Raw genomic sequence first — 23680 nt, 5'->3', positions numbered from 1 at the left:
TGATACTTCACAACCAACAGCTTGCTTAAATGAAACTGATTGTAGCGCCTCTACTATTGCTGCCTTTTATACTCTGTGATTTCCTCGTTGCATCTTCTAGGCGCTTCCAGAATTTACTTAGTTACTGCTATATAATTACAACTACAGATGCACGTGTATAGCTTCTCATATGCACGTGTATTTGTGAGCGACACTTCCACAATTATAATTGCATACTTTTGGGAGCATCTCAGAGAAGATATCTGCATGTGTTTGTGCGTCTCTTCTATTGATCTATTGATGTGCATACAAGTCACTGCTTAGCATTGCTTAGAGATGACTGTACCCCTTAGTGTTGATAATATTCGTAACAATATTAACATGCCCTAGAGATGCCAGAGATGATCGGCACCTTTGTATAGTTTTATTTTAAGTTAAGGAGTTGAAGGCAGTATCTTAGGTTGATTGCCGGAACTGTGACATCTGTATCACAGCCACCGATATATTTTGATGATATCCCTATCATGGCTTAAACTCTTCATATATTGCTCTCTCGAAGGGTACCGTACATCCTTTTTCTGGAAGACTAATTACGTATTGTTTGTAGCTAAGTTGCAGAGCTACATACCTTCACAGCACAATCTTCAACGGCGTTAGGTGGCATACATCGATTAATCCTTTTTCAGAGGCGCTGCTAACTGCGCTCGATAATCTTAAGCACACTAACCTATGCTAGCGGAGTGTTCCAGATACAGTTGTTCAAGTTGACTGAGCTAGTTAACCTGTTCTCCCAACAAAATTTTAGGAGTTAATATAGCCTCACATGTAGGAAAGTAAGAAATCGGTAGTGAAAGTGGAAAGACATCAAACCATACCCTCGGCGGCAACCAATTTATTGCTCCTGTTGTTGTAGTTGTGGTGGCGATAAGGACACTCCCCAAAGGCCTTGATGGTCCTTTGCCGGATGCAGATCCGGTACGTTTTAAGGTACTAGTTCGACCATCTCGGCAACGTTTTGGTATGACCACATGAAAACTTCAAGGCCATCCCGCCCTCCCCAAGAGGAACTTGGGATCGCCAAAGCCTCGGCTGTTAAAGTAACAGAATTCGCCACGGGTTGGTGAGGTTGACAATTGTGTTGGAGAAGCTATGTATATTTTGCGCTGGCAACACCTTGAAGGGGTTGCGCTACACAACCACTTGAATCAATTTGGTGTTTACTCGCCTCTTACGACAGGTATACCTACCGTGGGTATATTCTAAACCACCTAACCCGCTAGGGTGATTTATTGCTCATCTTGCCTAGCTCCTACGGCTATAGTATAAAGTCATACATGAATACTGATCGGATGGAATTCAAGCTATTATTGTATTTGCAGGAAATTACCCCGGCATTGACAGATTGCTTAAAATTGTCCCCTTTATACCTGCACATGATCATCTGGCTGAAAAGTTGATATAACTATATTGGAACGATATTCGATATTCCCTCGATTAACATCGTTTGAGGACAAAATGATTTTGGCGAACTGCCATGTTCATTGTAATTTTTCATTCTCAGAGATCCGAAATGGGGCGAATTTCGAACACATATCACTTCATGCCTCCCCCAAAAGTTTCTGTACCAACAATCTCGTCACACTTACCCCAATATAAGATCCAACTTATCATCCTTACTCAAGTTAGTACGCAGCGCTGACTGCACAACCTTTTGGTCACCTACCACACGATTATGTTGTTGGTTTAGGGAAACTTGATCACTATTTCTAAAATCGTTTCGCTCCGCCGTTGACTCATAGCCATTACGTATAATAAAATCGGACGTGGGAGTTTGCTTGGGGACAACCTTGGAGAACACATTATAAACTTTGGCATCCTTACCCAACTCTTCGATATTCATTAAACTTGGACAGGCTTGCACGTAATAACCATTAAGTTTGGCCGAATTTTTCGCATTCTTTGAAGCGGTCTCAGAGAGCGCATAGTTCAGATGGCCATTCGCTAAATAAATTACACCGGCTTTAATATTTTCTGTACCCATATTGTTCGAGTTGAAAGAGACGTTTGGCGGACGAGATGCTTGTACTTCACCAGCGTTTCGATTCAAGAATATATCATTTATAGATTTTGTAAATGCAAGGTTTCCTTGCGAAAGTTTATGCACTGCTGAATTAAGGCCATTCTGATAGACGTGATTTTTCGGTGCTAAAATGGCACCATAGAGCACGGAGCTACTCTTTGTGGATACAGTGTCGTCTAGCGGATCGCGCAATTGTAATGTAGGCGCTTTACTGACGTTATTTGTACTCGAATAGTTTGTATGGGCATTTGTGTTATTTAATTTAATTTAATTTATTTATTATTACGGCTGTTTATTTATTTATTTATTTATTTATTTATTATTGTCTACCGAATAGTTCTAACAGACTCATTAATTAAAAAGTATAAAGAGACTAGTCTTAAATCTACTTATCTCTAAACTGAAATTCAAATTTTTAGCATACGAATTGCATATTCGAACGCATCTTGTGAGTGGCTCATTGAAACCATAGTTGGTTGCATGAAAAGTTACATCGAATAAACGAGTTGTCCTTAAATTAAGACTTGATGAGTGAACATGTATTAAATTAGAAATGAGTTCACAGTTGATTCTAGAATTCATCACATTATACACAAAAATAATAGAAAAATAAGACCTTCTCTCTTCCAAACTTTGTAGACCTAGCAACTTGCGTCTGCCAATATAGTTTGGAAGCCCATCAGGCCACGACAGAGGACGCAAAGCCATTCTAGTGAACACCCTTTGCACCTTTTCAATTATAGAAGTAAGATTTTGATAGTAAGGGTTCCAAATTATACAGCAATAGTCTAATTGACTACGCACTAAAGATATGTACAGCGCTTTGAGAGTAAGTGGGTCAACAAAATCCACAGTGTTTCTGCGTATAAAACCAATCATAGAAAAGACTTCGACACCACATGGTCTACATGGTTGGAAAAGGTCAACCTAGAGTCGAAAATAACCCCTAGATCCTTAATAGTATCTTTACGGCACAATTTTTGTCCATTTAGTACATAGTCGCAAGTCACTGTCTTAGACTTTTTAGCAAACGTGATGACGCAACATTTACTAACATTTAGATGGAGATGATTTAATATACACCAATTAGAAAGATTATTTAGATCAGACTGAAGACTAGAACAGTCAATTGTATTTTGAATTTTTAGGAATAATTTAACATCATCCGCCATTAGGCCTAAAACTTAAACTACTAAGTACAATTCATTATTATATCATTTATTTCTATTGAATATGCTGTTGGAATGCCATGTGATTCCGATCAGTTGGTTGATATTTGTGCGGGTACCACAATGGGCGGTTGGGGCCCCACATTAGCTTCACCAGCACCACCATTTAATGCCAAAAAACTGATTTTTGGCATTTGTATTTGATTTGGATTGTGTGAAAGGGGCATCATGATTCGTTGATCGTAAATATTGTTCGCGCCACGATTGTTGTTTGTTGTTGTAGTGTTGGTTATTGTTGCTGTTGCTTTCGTCGTTGCGGCAAAGATTATATATTAATATTAATATATATATAGTTCTAAGCGCGCGGTGTTTTGGCAGACCTGCGGGTCCTGTTGTTGTTGTTGTTGTAGCAGTGCTTCGCCCCATCCAATAGGTGTGACCGATCACAAATTGTCATCAATTTCCTCTAACGGAAGTCCAAGAACTCTTGCTGTTTCAACACGGGTGGACCATAATGAGAGGGGTGTTAGAGGCGTTGGTTCCACATTACAATTGAAGAGATGGTTGGTGTCATGTGGAGACACATTGCAAGCGGGGCATACATTTTGTATGTCGTGGTTGATTCTGGATAGGGAATAGTTTAACCTGTTAGAGTATCCAGATCGAAGTTGAGCTGGGGTGACTCGCGTTTCCTTAGGGAGTGTGCGTTCCCCTTCTGCAAGTTTAGGGTATTGTTCTTTGAGTACAGGATTCACCGGGCAATTCCTGACATAAAGATCCGTCGCCTGTTTGTGGGGTTCACTGAGTACCTGCTCGCAGGTTCCGTATTTCCTCATAATGCTTACGGAGATTACTCCTTACGCCCCTGGGCGGTGTTGGCTCATCAATTGGGATATGAAGTTTCTGGGTATTCAACAGGAACTGTTTCGTCGTTTCTTCTATTTCATCCACCAACATCTCACCCCTGCTGTCAGCCTGCAAGTTTGAATGCCTTAGGGTGCGTGCATGTCAGAGATGCGATAAGCGATAAGAGCGTCGAGAAGAGCAGCGACAAGAGCATAGCGTCGAGCTTTTTTTGTGTGGTGTTTATAACAGAGCTGCGATAAGAGCGTTAGTTGCATTTGCAATTTAAGTTTTGAAAAGTGAACAGCTATAATATTTATAATAATGAGTGATTCAGAGGAAGATAATATGTTGTTGTTGACGCATACTGCTGCATATTATCATCTACATAATACTGTAAGGGAAAAACGTCATTTTTCGGCGGTTCCTATAAACCAAGCAAGACTAGAACTCTGAGAATTTAACCATGTCTATAGTAGTTTGAGACAGGATCCAAAAAAGTTTTTCGAATATATGAGAATGACAAGCGATACATTCGATTATATCCTGTCTCAAATTTCGGATCGACTGCAGCATAATTGGCAAAAGTGGCACAACAGGCCAATCTTGCAAGAGGAGCGATTGATGCTTATAATAAGGTACGTACGAATAATTTTATTGGAGAAAGATTAACAAATTCATTGGTAAATAATAATAAAAAATTAAATATTTTAAACATTTAGAATATTGTGAATCTAAATTGGATATTCATTGTTTTGTCACATCAAGCCGTGGTGTTTTCAGTGGTACATTCCGTATAAATAGGTATTGATTTATTAACCAGTTCATGTGTCAGCTGCAATACTTTCATCCTGTATTCTAGTTTATGCAATGAAGACATATTTTTCAGATGAGGCAATAAACTTTTAAAAAAAAACAAATGTCTTCATCATCCTTGCTCTCTTTTCTTGCAAAAATCGAAGTTTTTCCTTTTCCATTTCAAGCAATGCATTTCCAATACTTTTTCTGAACGCTTGGCCTTTCCTGGTTTTCGAAAAGAATTGAAAGGTTGGCGTGAAAATGATGGAGCTTCAATTTCTCTAGTTTCTTTTGAAATAGAATTTTGCATTTCACTTTCATCATCATTTAAAATTTCATCCATCAAAGAATTCATAGATTCATCATCAACTATTGCTGGCAAGTTGCTGGTGGATTTCCTGGCAGTAAACTGATCTTTTAAAAAGGACAGATTATCAAAATACTGCAACGAACCATTGTAATCCGCCAATTCAGCAGAACCAGATTTTGGTTTGGGAATGCTTGCCAACGCAATTCTATATTTGTCACGTAGTCGTTTCCATTTATTGCGAACTACGGGTACTACAATAATACATACACAATAATGCCACAATTTATCCAAAATGAACCTGTTGTGGTGATTTGGATCTTTTTGATCCCAAGTTGCAGGTTTTAAAAATACTGCACTTATAAAATCTTTTGTGTCCATCATCGATAATAGCGCAGAAATTACTGACCTACAATTTCTACGCTCTTATCGATGATAGCGAGCGAAAAGTGAGTTAACGCGCTGCTCCGACATGCACACTTCTATTAAAATACATGCACTAATTTTCTACGCTTCGCTTCTCTGACATGCACGCACCCTTAGGTCGTGATAGGCATTGAAATCGCCTAAGCTAATGCGATTTTCGCCAGTGAGTAAGGCACTGATATTAGGAGGAATTGTAGATGTTGTAGGTGTACATCGCCTGACCGGACAGATAAGCCGTGACGGTCTAGGACATTGTCCCTGCGGCCGATGTCGGGATCAAATATATGTTATTTATTTATTTATTTCTTTATTTATTTATTTAATTTCGCCAATGAACAAAAGTTTCTTACTGACTACGCATATACTAGTATCAACTATATACTTATACAATTAAAAAGCAGAAAATTGTTTAATGTTATTTAAGACAACATTTCTTAATACTGAACCCGGAAGTGAAAGATCCAAATCTATCATTTGGTTAATATGATTAATTTCCCTAAGGGCTCGCCCAATTGGTGCATTCATAGAATAATTCAGCAGCGGTCAAGTAAAATAAATCAGAATGTCTCAACTTTCTAAAAGGAATATTGAACGATATTTTCCGAAGAATATCAGGTCATTCTAACACGCCGGTAAGGACGTTCAGAATGAAAGAGCAAGATAAAAGTAATCTCATATCCACTAGTAGATCTAAGTTTAAAAGCAAACAACGTGACTATAGGATGGCATAGGTTCGCTGAAGTTGAGAAATCTTAGTGCAGACTTAAAAATCAGTACACACTGCATTAATTTGAAACCTACCAACAAAACTCTTAATGCAATCTTCTGTAAAAATAGCAAGATTAGATACAGTTGATCTACCATTGAAGAAACCAAGCTGGTTCGGACAAATAAGTTTTTTTGTACTTTCAAACAATTTAGCTATTGTTGACAGTTTGGCAATTGGTCTGTAGTTCGAAATATCATTTTTATTACAATTTTTATAAATAGGTATTATGATAGCACTTTAACAATCAGTTATAAATGTGCCAGATGAGAGAGATAAGTTAAAAATCCACAGTAAAGGCTTAATTAGAGCAGAACAGTTAAAGAGAATAGGACAAAAGCCATCCACATCAGACTGAGAGGATGATTTGAGACTTAAAATACTATTACTGATATCTTTCTGCGATAATGATAGAGAGCCAAAAGAAAAACACGAATTAGAAATAACTGGGGAAAGCTCCCCATCCATTCACTATCAAAGTTCACCATTCACTATCAAAGTTTGCATTAAAAAAGTCAGCAAAAAATTAGCAGAGTCTATATCCGAATAATTGGATTAAAAGGGATTGGCCTTAGTTCTATAGGGATGCCTTTTTGAGATATCGCCATAAAGGTGGACCAGGGGTGACATTAGAATTTGTTTGTATGATATGGGTATCAAATGAAAGGTGTTAATGATTATTTTAAAAGGGCGTGGGGCTTAGTTCTATAGGTGGACCCCTTTTCGAGATATCGCCATAAAGGTGGACCAGGGGTGATTCTAGAATTCGTTTGTGCAATATGGGTATCAAACGAAAGGAGTTAATGAGTATTTTAAGAGGGAGTGGGCCTTAGTTCTATAGGTGGACGCCTTTTCGAGATATCGCCATAAAGATGGACCAGGTGTGACCCTAGAATGCGTTTGTACGATATGGGTATCAAATGAAAGGTGTTAATAAGTATTTTAAAAGGGAGTAATCCTTATTTCCATAGGTGGACGCCGTTTCGAGATATCGCCATAAAGGTGGGCCAGGGGTGGCTCTAGAATTCGTTTGTGCAATATGGGTATCAAACAAAAGGAGTTAATGAGTATTTTAAGAGGGAGTGGTCCTTTCTGGACCAGGGGTGACTCTAGACTTTGTTTGTACGATATGGGTATCAAATGAAAGGTGTTAATGAGTATTTTTAAAAGGGAGTGGGCCTTCGTTCTATAAGTGTTCGCCTTTTCGAAATATCGCCATAAAGGTGGACCAGGGGTGACTCTAGAATGAGTTTGTACGATATGGGTATCAAATTAAAGGTATTAATAATAGTTTTAAAAGGGAGTGGTGGTAGTTGTATATGTGAAGGCGTTTTCCAGATATCGATCAAAATGTGGACCAGGGTGAACCAGAACATCATCTGTTGGATACCGTTAATTTATTTATATATGTAATACCTGCCAAGATTTTAAGGGTTTTTTATTTCGCCCTGCAGAACTTTTTCATTTTCTTCTACTTAATATGGTAGGTGTCACAACCATTTTATAAAGTTTTTTCTAAAGTTATATTTCGCGTCAATAAAACAATCCAATTACATTACCATGTTTCATCCCTTTTTTCGTATTTGGTATAGAATTATGGCATTTTTTTCATTTTTCGCAATTTTCGATATCGAAAAAGTGGGCGTGGTCGGATTTCGTTCATTTTCCATACCAAGATAAAGTGGGTTCAGATAAGTACGTGAACTGAGTTTAGTAAAGATATATCGATTTTTGCTCAAGTTATCGTGTTAACGGCCATGCGAAAGGACAGACGGACGACTGTGTATAAAAACTGGGCGTGGCATCAACCGATATCGTCCATTTTCACAGAAAACAGTTAACGCCATAAAATCTATGTCCCTACCAAATTTCAAAAGGATTGGTTAATTTTTGTTCGACTTATGGCGTTAAAAGTATCCTAGACAAATTAAATGAAAAAGGGCGGAGCCACGCCCATTTTTAAATTTTCTTTTATTTTTGTATTTTGTTGCACCATATCATTACTGGAGTTGAATCTTGACATAATTTACTTATATACTGTAAAGATATTAAATTTTATGTTAAAATTTTACTTAAAAAAAAAAATTTTTTTAAAAGTGGGCGTGGTCCTTCTCCGATTTTGCTAATTTTCATTAAGCGTACATATAGTAATAAGAGTAACGTTCCTGCCAAATTTCATCATGATATGTTCAACGACTGCCAAATTACAGCTTGCAAAAGTTTTAAATTACCTTCTTTTAAAAGTGGGCGGTGCCACGCCCATTGTCCAAAATTTTACTAATTTTCTATTTTGCGTCATAAGTTCAACTCATCTACCAAGTTTCGTTGCTTTATCGGTCTTTTGTCATGAATTATCGCACTTTTTCGGTTTTTCGAAATTTTCGATATCGAAAAAGTGAGCGTGGTTATAGTCCGATATCGTTCATTTTAAATAGCGATCTGAGATGAGTGCTCAGGAACCTACATACCAAATTTCATCAAGATACCTCAAAATTTACTCAAGTTATCGTGTTAACGGACGGACGGACGGACGGACATGGCTCAATCAAATTTTTTTTCGATCCTGATTATTTTGATATATGGAAGTCTATATCTATCTCGATTCCTTTATATATGTACAACCAACCGTTATCCAATCAAACTTAATATACTCTGTGAGCTCTGCTCAACTGAGTATAACAACAACAGAACAAGTCATAATGCTGGTTTGCCTTCTCCCTCTGCAAATGCTGTACCTGCAGCTATATCCAATGCTGCGTTGGAAGGCTCTGCTACGACTACGCCTACGCCTCGCATACATGCAAACAAAAATGCAAAAGGCAAATCAAGTGAAGCTACTATCCCTAGCTTTGCCGCGGTCGCTGCGCCTCGCGATGCTGGGTTTAATCAATCTTCTGAGCGCCAAGTACCCCAGTGGGAAATCGTTGCGAAAAATAATCGCAGAAAGTGAAATAAGCCCATTGTTGTGGGTAATTCAAATAATAATGAATTAAAAAATGTTCCCGTTTTCAAATATCTGCATATATCGTCATTCGCGCCAAGTGTTAAGGAAGCTGATATCTTGGCCTATGTTTCAAGTCGTGCTAAAATTGAGACTAGTTTATTACTCTGTCATACTCTGGTGAAGAAAGATATTTCCCTTGACAAAGTTAGTAAAGTTAACTTCAAACTGGGCGTTTCTGAATGTTCCGTTGACAAGGTGCTTGATCCAGCTATATGGCCTGAATTTGTGAAAATTCGTCCATTCCGTTTTTTTCAACAAGAAGGTGCATCACTCCAGCAGCGATAACTAATCCCGTTAATGTAACTAATCCCGCTAGTGTAACTGATCCCAAGAAGTTGACCGCTCCCAAGAAGTTGAAAATATATTTTCAAAACGTTTCGGGGTTGAGAACTAAGTCTAAGCTGCTATTCGCATTGAGCTCAAACCTAGATTATGATATTTTCGTACTCGTTGAAACTTGGCTAAACGAGAGCTTTTACGACAGTGAATACTTTGATACTAATCTCTACAATTTGTTTCGGAAGGACCGTGATTATACTAAAACTGGTCATAGTAGAGGTGGAGGTGTTTTAATCGCAGTCAAAAGGAAATACCGCTCCTCACTGGTTATGTTAGACAATAATGATACACTCTTGGATCAGCTATGTGTGTCAGTTAAAGGCGTTTCAAATATCACTATTTGTGCTTCGTACATACCTCCTTCTAGTGATGATGTGCTTTATAGAGCATATGTAGATAATATTCGGGACATTGCATTTAATCTTCATGATAATGACTGTATTTGTGTTCTTGGTGACTTCAATCTGGGAAATATTGATTGGTCCTATATTGATGATTGTAATCAGCTTTTTGCTAATAATGTCAGCAGCATATCCGAAATTTATTTGATAGATAATCTAATGAGTTGCGGTCTTACTCAGATAAATAGCTTTTCTAATCAACTATCTCGTATCTTAGACTTAATTTTTGTTAATGAAAACGTAAATTATGCAATTTCTGAGTGCCTTGATCCTCTTTCCACTCCTTGTATTCACCATGTATCGTTAATTCTAAAGATAGAATTCTATGAGTTTAGTTCTATTTGTGCCGTTGATGAATCTATCAGTTATCGCTTTAGAAATATGGATGCTTATGTGGTAAGTTTTGCAGTTGATTCCATTGACTGGATTACAATATTTTCCCATGTTGAAGTCTCCAACTGTTATGAAATTTTTAAGCATAAGATTAAGGAAATTTGCAAAGCAGATATCCCTGTTCTTAAAAAATACAGATACAAAGTTCCTTGGCACACCAAAGAGCTGTTAAAACTTAAAAATTTAAGAAATAAATATTTCAAGAAGTTCAAGCTGTCAAATTCTGTGACTCATAAAGAGATATATTTACGTTATTCAAAGCAATTTAATTTTTTGAACAAGGATCTTAAGCGTAGTTATATTCGTAAGTTTGAATCGGATATAAAATATAATTCTAGCTCATTTTGGAGGCATGTCAACTCCAGAAAATCTTGCCCAAGTATTCCGTCTGTGGTTTATCTCAATGAGGCTCAAGCCCAGTCTACTGCTGAGGCTGCTAATCTCTTTGCCCAGTTCTTTAAGTCTAATTTCGAAGCTGACACTGACGTGAATGCGGAGTGTTTCACGAACATTGGTTCCCCAGTAAATCTTGGATCATTAACTTTAACGCTTGATGATGTTGAAGAAGGGATCCGACAGCTGAAGACATCTACAAATACTGATGTTGATGGGTTGTCATCATATCTTTTTAAAGTTGTTCTGCATTCGCTCCCCCTCTGCTGCTTCTGTTCAATAAATCACTAGAGCGGGGTCAGTTCATTGATGCCTGGAAGGTAGGCTCTATTAATCCAGTATTTAAAAGTGACAACAAGAATAATATTGCCAATTATAGACCAATCGCTAAGATATCCTCCGTATCAAAATTATTTGAGACTATTGTAAAAAATAAGATTTATTTTGCAGTAAATAGGTTTATCTCCATTGAACAGCATGGTTTCGTAAAAGGACGTTCAACGGTCACAAATCTGGCAGTGTTTTCGGAATATTGCATCTCAGCGTTTCAAAATCGACATCAAGTTGATACTGTATACAGAGACTTTTCAAAAGCTTTTGACAAAGTAAGTCACAAAATTTTAATATTGAAACTTAGAGCTCTAGGATTTCACTCCACCCTTTTAAATTGGTTTGAATCCTATCTTTCGTGTCGTAAATGTAAGGTCGTTGTTGATGGGTTCTCATCGGATTCGTTCATTGCGACGTCTGGAGTTCCTCAGGGTAGCATATTGGGTCCACTCCTTTTCATTATCTTCATAAATGATATATCCAGTTGTTTCAAGTACACTAATTTTCTTTTGTATGCTGATGATTTAAAGTTCTATTCGTCAATTACAAGTAAGGAGGACGTGTCGAATCTCCAATCTGATTTAGATAATGTCGCAATTTGGTGTAAACGAAATAAACTAAATTTAAATATTAAAAAATGCTCACATGTCTCCTACTCTAAGTCTCGCTGTCTTCTGCCTACATCTTACAATATTGATGGGCTTCCACTATCCACTTTAAGCGAAATTATCGATCTAGGTGTTGTATTCGATTCCAAATTTCTGTTTCACAGACATTTGAGCTACGTAATTGCAACGGCATATTCAACACTTGCATTCATTAGACGTTTTGGCTCTGACTTTTCTGATCCCTACACTTTAAAATTGCTGTACACCTCGCTTGTACGTTCCAAATTAGAATACGCTGTTTTTATCTGGAGACCATACTATGATTGTCATATTAAGAGGCTTGAGCGAGTTCAAAAAGTGTTTGTCCGCTTTGCGTTGCGGTCATTAAACTTCAGAGACCCGATTCCCCCTTATAGGAGTCGTTGTTTGCTTATTAGCTTAAAGTCCTTAGATACTAGACGGTCCATTCTGTCCCTCACTTTTGTGTTCGACTTAATAAGTGGATTAATTAACTGTCCATTCTTGCCTGAGAGAATACGTTTTAATATCCCGCAGAGGAGTTTACAGAATCACGATATTTTCTGGTTGGACTTTGTTAGAACTAATTACGCAACTAATGCTCCGATTTTTAGAGCTTTGAAAGAATTTAATTCTCTTATGAACCCTGGAAATCTTGATTTTTCCTCTACGAAGGAAGTATTTAAACATAGATTAAATGAACTTTTTCTTAGCTAATTAGTTTTTAAGTTCAAATAATAATGGTTGTTATTTTTTTAGATGCTTTTTCTTCTTGTAATCTGTGTGAAAATTTTTTATATTTTCTAGATTAGTATTGAAATAAATAAATAAATAAATAAATCCCTGTTAAGCTGGCATTGAAAACTTACAACAAATATTCTTTAAATGCTTTAGCTCTTTCGTATACCACGGTATCTTATATCGCATATTAGGTAAAACCGGAACATGATTCAAACAACTGTTATGCTCCATAGACTTAAAAATTTTGAAGCAATGATCTACATTAGCAAAAAGCCCATCCCAATCAAACTCAGCCAGACGGTTTTTGAGGGCCTCGAAATCGCACTCATTAAAATTAAAGTTTAGAGCATCACATCCGGGAGAGATAAGTATTAAGAAATTCGTAGAATTTTAACTCTAACACTAAAGGAAGATGATGCAAACAAGCTGGAGAAATTGCTAAGCAACACTCCAACAGCATAAAATTTAAATTACTTGATAAGAAAATTAAATCCAAAATACGAAAACACTTATTATAAAATCTATTAACTTGGCGCAGATCTAAGCTTAAGAAATTATAAACTAAATATGATTCATGAAATCTATTTACTTTAACAGGAGTAAGAAAGTCTGCGTTAAATAAATAAGATCAAGAATCGCTACTTAAATTAAAATCGCCAAGGACACACAACTGTTGATCACCAATCATTGATTGTAACGATGTGACGTTATCGACATGCAACTTGTAAACCGATTCATGACTGTTAGGAGGTATGTAGGATGCACAAATGAAAATCTCCCGTGACGAACCAATTAGGTGCACGCATAGTAGATCTAGTATCGAGTCATTATTAAAAAGCTGACATATTGTACCTCGCAGGCTGCGCTTGACTGCAATCAGCACACCACCACCTCTATTACATTGGGTTCTTGCAGCATCTCTTTCTGAAGACATCAAACAAATTACAATCAAAAAACTCCGCATCGAAGAACGTAGAATTAAGCCAGGTTTCAATTAACACAAATACGTCGTAGATTTCTAGCGAGCTATTTGACCAAACTTCATTAGATTTTGCTCTCATACCAGAGACATTTTGAAAGTAAATACGGATTTGATTACTCGATTTACTGTTTCCACTTAAATCTTTAGTTTTACATCCGTTACCTTAGTCGACCAGAGCTCAGCACTGAGCAGAATGTTAAACCACCCATCAGGAACTCCCAATTTAAAATTGATATACTTAATGGAGTCATGGGGAGTATCCTTTTTTACAAGACAACAAATGTTTATCAATGGCCGTATGTTTAACAACATAATCAACAATTTTATCAGAAATAACAGTGGAAAAGAATGATGAAATATGCAGCCACTTAAGTCGACAAATTACGCCAAGTTCCGAACTAATCTTTGAACCAACAACACGAATTGCTTGCTTCTTTACTCCCTTACTTGTTTTATCACTTGCGACATTATCGTTAGTAGTAATAATGTCAGAGACAATTTTAAGATGGAGATGCTGCAGGTACGAAAAATAGTGTGAAGCAAGCTTCACAAAACCTCTAGTAGGTCACATTCACCACTTACCACAGCAGAATTTGTTAAACTACCACTGTCTGTATTTATTATTTAACAATTATTTGTACACTTTTAATTCTGCTATGTGTTCAGAATTTACATTTTTACGCTCGAAACCTACAATCAGTGTATTGTGTGTGCTTAAATTATGTTAAAACTTGTGTTAAAGTTTGTGGTGTGGTGGAAGTGATCTGATGGTATTTTGTGCAGCTCCGCTGCTTTCCACCGAAGTTTGCGCCTGCAACATCTCTATCTTAAAATTGTCTCTGTAGTAACCACATTATTGCTTTTATCACTTTTATCACTGTGTAATATTAGCAATTATTTGTTGTATTTCACCCAAAGATGAGCACATATTATTAAGTTTAGAAAGGCACATCGGAAATGTGCGATTAGCACACATATCACATCTATACAAAAGATTTGAATTTGCGTTTAAAAGATTTAGACAGTTATTATTAAGCTTCGTACATTTTAAATGCAGTTTTTGACAACATAAGACACATTCAATAGAGTTATCTCTAACAATACCATTAGCACAACTAATACACTTCGACATCGCGTCAATACAACAAAAGAATAAAATAAACAGGGCAAACAGAAAGATTTATAAAAGTTACGAGGACGTCGGGTTTTGGGATCTAGCCCAGAACAACCTGTCCGATGCAACCATCCTTTGCCTGACACACTGACAAGAGTATGACCGTCCTAAAAAGATTCGTTTGCGGAAAACGCAGCAAACCCATTTCTCAGGACAGGGGTCAGGTGACGGAATTCGATACCTTCCCGGAGCAGGAGAGTATGGCGCAGTCCCGCTGCAAGGAGCTGCTGAGAGGATGCTTCCCAAGGCAGTCGGTTCTATGTACCGGAGCAACTCGGGATTTTTCCCGATCAAAGACTGTCATTTCAGTGCAACCCCATTTAAGTTTTTGTGTCACTTAAGCTGCAGTCGCGTCAATTTATATATTGATAGTCATGCTACGATTAAGGCAATAATTTCCACAGTACTTCATCAAGAAGTATTCTGGAATGCAAAGAAGCAATGGAAAAACTTCGCTCAGGCCGGACCATACATCTTACTGGGTTCCCGGTCATAAAGGGATAGAAAGTAACGAAAATGCCGATGAGTTGGCAAAGGAGGGTGCAACACTCGCTGAGTCCACAATAGACGTCCCAATCCGTTTGGGAGAAATCGAAAGTAGACTGGAGTTGCATATGATCCATCAAGCAGGAAAGGCGTGGACAAAAGCGTGGAGCTGCAAAATGTCTAAGTTCATGTGCAAAGCCTACGATATTAGACTCACAAAGTGGCTTATATCTCTGAAGAGAGAGGACTTAAGGCTTACGATGGGCATACTGACTGGACACTGCCTCCTGGCGTCGAAGCAGCAATAAAGATGGATCCCAGAAAACTGCTTGTAGTTGCCAAGAGGAAGGAGTTATTCTATAATATATGTCCTGGCATCTGATTCGGATTGTTCCATTTGGTCATCAAACAAATTCTGGCCACACTATGGATTCAATCAGTCTATGTGAGATGTTTATTGATCGGCCAGTTCAATCTAAACTAACCTAACCTTCCCTGAAATTAAACTTGGTGATGTAACTATAAAGATTCTCAAATCATGCATATTTTATCTAATAATTTGGGAAAATTTTAAACAACGTGACATCAGGATGGGCAAGGCGGCGACAGCTGTTTCGATTATACCTGATAAATCTCTCCAAAGCCTCTTTTAAAAATTAAAAATTGCTTCAAATAAATGTTTTCATACTTTTAAAAGAAATGAGGGCAATCCCCGCTTAATTCATACATGCATATTTTTTTGTTTATAAATATTTTATTGACAAATTATAAAAAGAACAAGTAAGGGTGTTCAGTTCGGGTGTAACCGAATATTATATATAAATATTCATCTATATACAATATGTATAGTATTCGATAAAGCCTCGAACTTCTTCATTACTTAGATCTGTATGCACACTCGGATATTGAGGATTCGCACAACCCATTCCAATTGATACCACTGCACAAATTTCTTCATTCATAACGCCGGGTGCCCCTGAATCTCCTTCACATATATTACTTATATCACCTCCAGCACATATCATTGATTCTGTAAGAATTTCTTCTGGTCCCATATAACGTTTCTCACAATTATCCTGCGCTACTACAGTTATTTCAGCAGTTAGTAGTTTATTCGTTTGTTGTAGTCTTTTTGGCCTTTTTCTACCCCATCCACTAACACGTAGTTTCATGCCCGCTTTTAATTTAATACTGCAAAGTGGTCTTGCTTCTACCGTGGGACTCTGTTGAAAAGGTATACAAACTTTAACCACACCTACATCCATGTGATGGGTATTGACACTATAATTAGGTGGAGTATATACAGCGCACACATTCTGACACTGTCCGCAGTCGCGTATATCGGTTACCCCAGCTAAAACCGTGATGTCCGACATATAGTCACGCAAAAGGCAATGTGCAGCTGTGATCACTGTGTGCATATTGACTAATGAACCAGAGCAAAAGTATCGGTGTTTGTTATGTAATGAGACCATATATGGGCTATCCGTAATATTCGAAGAAGTGCCACCATGAATGCGAAATTGCGCACTCGAGTACGTCCAACGGCAACCAAGTACAATAAACAGGATCGCGAAATTATTGCGTAATATCATTGTAGTTTCTGCCTTTTCTGCCGGTTCTTAAGTATTATCTAAATCAAGAAACCTTTTGTAGGCACTTTTTATACGTATGTGGCTGCTAGAATTTCTAAATCATGTGATCAAGCAGCTCTTGCTCCACCAAAATAACAAATTCAAGATAATTATGAATATTCCAGTGAAATAAAATTGTTTATTTTTTTGTTTGCAGTTTTCAGAATTTAATTTTTAAGGCCCAAACACATTTGACTCTTGCGACGTTTTGGCGCTTTCGTTGCATCAAGAGCCGATTTGTAACACAAACGTCTTTGTTGCTTTATTCCTAATACACAGGTAACGCAACGAAAGCGAAAAAATAAATACAAAAGAAATTAAAAAACTTACGTTTTGCTAGCATTGCATAAGTGGAAAGTGCCTTCCAACGATTAGCTCTTTGATGGATCGGGCGCTTTGGGATATTCATACCTAGGCATCAAATGGTACAAAGAGGTACAAGGTCCCTAATTGGATCAGGCCTAAGTTAGAAGGGGTTACCCTACAGGAGAAACCATGCACAAGGTATCTAGGAATCATCCTAGACAGCAAGCTGTCATGGAAGCTCAACGTGGTGGAGAGGGTGAAGAAGGCTTCAACGACACTTTATACATGTGAAAGAATGCTGGGGTGTACGTGGGACTTATCGCCCTCTCTTTCTTATTGGGTTTTTACAGCGATTGTAAGCCCTATCCTATACTATGGAGTTCTTGTTTGGTGGAAAGCCACACAGAAAGCAACTTACCTCAAAAAATTAGAGGGGGTATGCAGACTATCAATACTTAGCATTACGGGAAAAGAACCCCGACATATGCACTGTATGCCATTCTACACATTCCACCTGTAGACCTGGTAGCAAAGAACATAACGTTAACAACTGCAACCAGGCTCGGTGCCTCGGGGCAACTTGAGCGCCGACCATACGGCCATAGTAGTATAGCGTCATCAATCACAAGACGAACAGACTACCTGATTCCCTATCTGCGCTTCGAGGGCGATCCTAAGGCCACAATAGAGATGGACGATTGGCGCAAGGGTGCTCAATTGGCCGACGAGGCGATACATGTGTACACAGATGGTTCCAAAGTAGTGGAAGGAGTAGGATCTGCGGTATATTGTGCTGATCCGGAAATAAACAGATCCTACAGGCTGCCGGATTACTGTAGCGTTTTCCAAGCGGATATAGTAGCCGTAACCAAAGCAGTAGACATCCTGGAAGAAAACAGAACAAGCTGCAATCGTGTTAACTTTTATATTGACAGTCAAGCAGCAACTAAGGCAATAATCTCGCATACCACAGCATCTAAATACGTGTTAGAGAGTAAGCAGTCCCTGAAGAGAATCGGAACAAGGAGAAGCATACATCTATATGGGGCCCAAGGGCATATGGGAATAGATGGGAATGAAAAAGCGGATGAATTAGCTAAAAAGGACGCATCCCTTGAAGATTGCTCCGTAGACGTCCCAATTAGACTGGGCGAAATTAAGCGAAGGCGAGAGGTGCATATGATCGACCAAGCAGGAAAGGGTGGGTTCAAGCGCGGGGCTGTAAAGTGTCGAAGATTATCTTACGACCTTAGACTAACAAAGTTGCTTCTATCAGTAAAAAGAGAGGACTGTATACACATGACGAGTATTCTGACTGGACAATGCCTTTTGGCGTCACATGCCTTTAAATTAGGCTTGGTCAGTGATAGCAGATGTAAGCAGTGCGGGCTGGAGGAGGAAGCGATCGCGCACGTTCTGTGCTCTTGCCCTGCGCTTTCCAGGCTAAGAATCCACCTATTAGGAGTGATAAAGCTGTCAGATCTAGAAGCAGCAAGTGGCTTAAGTCCTAGGAAGCTTCTAGTATTTGCCAAGAGGACGGAGTTATTTTATAATATAGGTCCTGGTTTTTGTAGGGTTTTTCAATTTAGTAGTTAAAACAAACTTCTGGTAACACTACGGACTTATTCAGTCTATGTGAGGTCCTCATGGACCGGCCAGTTCAACCTAACCTAACCTAGCATTGCAATTTTGTTTCTTTGCAGTCTTCTGATTTTGTTCAAATTTACTATATTATCAATTAATTACATATATTCAATTTAAAAAAAAAATATTTTCTTTTTTGAAGTGAAACTTTTTATACAGATTTTTTGAAGGCATAAAATCAAAGATATACGTTCATTAAGGCAGGAAAACTTTCAACGTACATACCTTCTTTCGAATTGACTTCGGTGTCAAAACAACGTAAAAGTCGAATGTGTTGGGGCTTTTACAGACTCGGTACACAACGCAATGGATCAAACAAAAGCCATTAATTAAAAATTCTATTTAATTAAATATTTAACGTACTTAAATAATAATTAAAATTGATGACGCTAGCAAATTTAGAGGGACGGCCGTTGTGGCGGGGTGGTAGCGTGCTAGGCCTCGCACACAGAACATCCTGGGTTCAAGTTCAGGGCACAGTAACATTAAAAATTTACAAACAAGTTTTTTCAATTAGAAGTTACTAAGCGGGGTCCCTTTTGGCAAACACTCCGAGTGTATTTCTGCCATGAGAAGCCTCTCAGTTAAAACTTATCTGCCTTGCAGTTCGGCATATTCGGAGTCAGCATAAACATGTATGTACCACCCCTCCGATTTGTAGGAAAAATTTAAATTAGCAGGTAGGAAACTGAAAGAAAAGCTGGGCCTCAATGTTTTCGGGGGTATATCGCGCTTTGTATTTATTTATTAAGCAAATGTATTGTACAACCTTACACTCAGAAAGAAACAATTACCTTAAATGAGGAAAACATTTCCTAAAAAACTGTCTTTAAATTGAATTGAATTGCCTTAATGATATCGAATTTCTATGCGCAGGGCTATGTACTTCGTAAAAACATATACATATGTACGTACATATAAGTATTAAGAAAGAAGTAACAAAGTAAAGTGATTAAAATGAAAATTAGGAAATTATGTTAACATTTGAGAGTTTGAAGAATGTTTCGGGGCATCGCTCTACTTCTCAGGTATACTTATTCATATTTTATAAAAAAACTAGCAGACCCGGCAGACGTTGTTCTGCCCTAAATTTGGCCTATCTGCATACATTTTAATAAGCTTTTTCCGTCTAACTCTGCCCTCCCCCCACCCCTCTTCACTTTTTCCTAATCATTTTATTCATTCCTCCATCCGTCTTTTTCGCTTCATCTATCTCCATAATCGTCTCATTCTATTTCTTTCTAAGTCTCCTTCTCTCTTTTCTCTTCTCTCACGTTCCTCTCATATACATATATTGGATATTTGTCAGTTTTGCCAGGTTGATGCGACTAAATCGAATATCACAATGAAAATTACTTTAGAGCTCTCAGTAACGGCTTTCATTTCATATCCATATTACCCACACATTCTAGGGGTACCCGTATCCACGTTTTGAACAAAATCGACCGACGCATCTCTTCAAACATCGGCAATCAACTAACACACATTTGAGCTTTTCCTGTTATATATATAGATTTTTATTTTTCACACTTCACTATAATATTAAAACGAAATGAAGATATTCGTTGCTTGTGAAATTCGGCTTAAAAATTGCACATGAAACAACTAAAGACTCTCCTGAATTAAAAAAAATGTCTTAGTATTTCTACATCGCGCGCCCCCTCAGAAACCCTGGGTACAGTGGTAATCCCTCGAGCTTCTCTTCCAATTTGGGTCGTGCTCCTCTTGATTTTTCCCTACAAATTTGCCGGACGGGACCTGCATGTTTTATGCCGACTCCGAACGGCATCTGCGAGGCAGATGAGTTTTCACTGAGAGCTTTTCATGGCAGAAATACAATCCGAGCGCTTGCCAGACACTGCCGAAGGGCGACTCCGCTTAGAAAAATTTTCTTCTAATTGAAAAATCTTATTTCTAAAATTTTGATGTTGCTTTACCCGGGAGTTGAACCCAGGGCATACGGTGTGATAGGCGGAGCACGCTACCATCACACCACGGTGGCCGCCGATTAATCTCAGTCCCAAAAAAAAATGTTCAGATTTGTGGCAAATAACTTTTTTTGTCCGCTGAATTGAGACACTCAATCTATATATATATAAAGAAGTGTACATTTTGATTGTCACTCCATAACTCGAGAACGGCTGCCATGGAATTTTTAGGAAAGATACAGGAAGGAGAGATTATGGTTAGTTGATTTTGAAATCCCAAATCGGTGTGTGTGTGTGTTCGCTATGGAAACGTATTTCCCACACATCAATCATCACCAAATTTTGGTTATGGGTTCCTTCGATCAACGGAAAGGTTTTAGGCTAAAAATAATTTCGATATATAAAAGGGGCGTGGCACCTCCCATACACATGGAATCTTTAGTAATGCATAACTTTGAAGGTATACATGCCAGAACATTGAAATTCAGTAAGGAGTTATTTGAGGTCAATCCTTAACACCACCAAGAAAAGGCGGAATTGGGAAAAAGGGGGGCGTGAAACCTCCCGTTCAAATGGAATCTTTGGTACTGCATAACATTGAAATTCAGTAAGGAGTTATTTGAGGAAAAAGGGGGCGTGGCACCTCCCATACAAATGGAATATATTATACTGCATATATCTGGATATCGTAATGGTAGGATAATTAAAATTGGTAAGGAGCTATGTGGCGTTAAGTCCTAAAACCTCCAGTAAAATGTGGAATGGGGAAAAACTATGACTGCCGTACAAACTTAAGTTATTTTAACACATAAGGTTTGACTGCATTGTTGAGTTTAGCTGTTATGCCTTTTGGACGTTTAGTAATCTGCCGCTGTTAAAAAAATTATTTAGCTCCAGTCTATCTACATCTTCCATAAAAATCAAATTCTGTGTGTATGTTCCCTATCAAAACTTTTTTGCTATACTTCGATCATCACCAAATTTTGGCTCGAGGTTCCTTGGATCAAGACGAAAGTTTTTCATATTTCAGAATTAAGAATTTTAAATTTAAATGTTTTTGTTTTTTGGCTATGCGAAAGGACTATTTTAGCTCCCAAAAATGATCATGTTAACAAAATCAATGATCGCTTTCAAAATCAATTTCCTGGTGAAGTGACGAACTATAAATCGATCGACACAGTTACAGATGAAGATAACATTGTGAATTATCCAAATGAATTTCTATACTCCTTAGAACAAAAGGAATGCCTGCGCATATATCAACTTTGAAAATCGGCTCACCAGTCATGCTTCTTCGGAATGTAATCGAAGCAACAATCATCAGCGGTAAAAGCAATACAATAATATAAAATAAGATACAATAAGATACAAGAATAAAATGTTTAACAGAAAATTTCACCAAATATGCGTACAAAATTCAATTCAGTTTACAGAACAATAAATTAAATTATCAACAAACAAAACAAAAAAAAAAATAACGCAACATATCCATTCGATCTCGGACGTTACAAAGTGCGCCTGGTAAAGCTAGTTACATATAAAAACTTACGTTCAAAAATTTGTATGGATGCATGGCTAAATTATATGGTTGGCTCATCTCATCAGCTGATTTTATCTTTTCATTGCATGGTCTTTGGAGTTGTCAAAAGGAAATAGAGAATACAAAACGTAAGCAAAGGTTACACAAAACAACCAAAAAGCTGTTGTTTGTTTGATAGAAACAAAAAGTCGTTACGGATTACGAAGCAGGCCAAGGCATACCCAATAATTTCATTTTAGGCAAGATTAAGCGTGTAATTGGTATTAAACTATGGTCAGACCATTCTCTCATTCAATCCCTCAAGTCAAGAGAACTGCTAGGGTACATCGCGGAAGCCGGCTTGGATGAGGCGCTGTGAAGGAGATGAGGGCACAATAGACCAACGGTCGCAGTGCAATCCTCAATAAATTATATGTCTTTCATGCTGTCGTATAGAATTATCCAATAAAGAAAAGAAGGTGTTCAGGTGAATAAATATTTATAGAATAGAATAGAATTTCAGTAATTTACTTCACATAACTTGAAAATTGTACACAAATTATTTAATATATGTGTATGTATATTTTTTGTTTTTTTGCATATTTTTTACCACGATCTTCGCCACATGAATTTTCTACGTGCAGTTTTTTCACATCAGCATTTTCATCAACAGATACAGCATTGAATAATAAAGCGTGCGTCATTGCTGATTCTTCAAATATAAGTGGATCCGCATCGAATACTTACATGTCCTGCTTTGATGCAACGGGTTTGCTTACTTCACAACCAAACCAACTGGCTTCACCAGCTTTTAAATTAGCTCTAAATTAGCTGTAATAATTTCTTGACGGCCACCCACAACTTTGGCAACAAAATATACACGTTTGATCATCAAGACTAAATGGGCGTGGGTCATTAACTAGACAAACTCTAACTACTAAATTGAATACTGGCCTAGCCAGCGCAGTATCTGCGTTTTAATTCGCTGGACTATGTTGATGGCTGCGTAGAGCTCGTACTGCTCATCGTTAAATCTTCTTCGGTACTTGCCATTGCCAACGCGTAGAGGTCCATAAATCACGCATAGTACTTCGCTATACACTAAAATTCAATGCGCTACACAACTGGATACTCAGAAAAACTCTAAAAAGCGCGTAGTTAAAAATTTAAAATTTTACTGAATATTTGTTTTTTGAATTCGTATTTTCAAGAATTTTACGTAAAATCTTGAAATTTAGTTTATATTGATTTTACTACAAATTTGTACATATTTTTATAAAAAAAACGAAATTATTTTTCTTAAGCAAAATTATGTGAAAGCACCAAAAAGTCCTTGTACCAATACTTTTTACCGTGCGTGTATATATTTTTTTTTTGCAAGTATTATATATATTTTTTATTGCTTCAGGCAT

General features: G+C 37.6%; 1 protein-coding gene and 1 long non-coding RNA gene across 3 annotated transcripts in view; one reads left to right on the top strand and one right to left on the bottom strand.

Annotated features, from left to right (window-relative positions):
* The window catches only part of LOC137239816 (uncharacterized), a 201804-nt gene extending 178291 nt beyond the window's left edge, over positions 1-23513 (bottom strand). The window contains exon 1 of the long non-coding RNA XR_010949491.1: positions 23016-23513. This is a non-coding gene — a long non-coding RNA (uncharacterized lncRNA). The remainder of the gene's footprint in view (positions 1-23015) is intronic.
* The window catches only part of TbCMF46, a 218625-nt gene that overhangs the window by 128960 nt on the left and 65985 nt on the right, over positions 1-23680 (top strand). The gene's annotated exons all lie outside the window — the stretch shown is intronic.

Source organism: Eurosta solidaginis, chromosome 2 (assembly GCF_040869045.1).
Source record: "Eurosta solidaginis isolate ZX-2024a chromosome 2, ASM4086904v1, whole genome shotgun sequence".
Classification (NCBI taxonomy): domain Eukaryota; kingdom Metazoa; phylum Arthropoda; class Insecta; order Diptera; family Tephritidae; genus Eurosta; species Eurosta solidaginis.
This window is presented reverse-complemented; position numbering and strand designations above follow the sequence as displayed.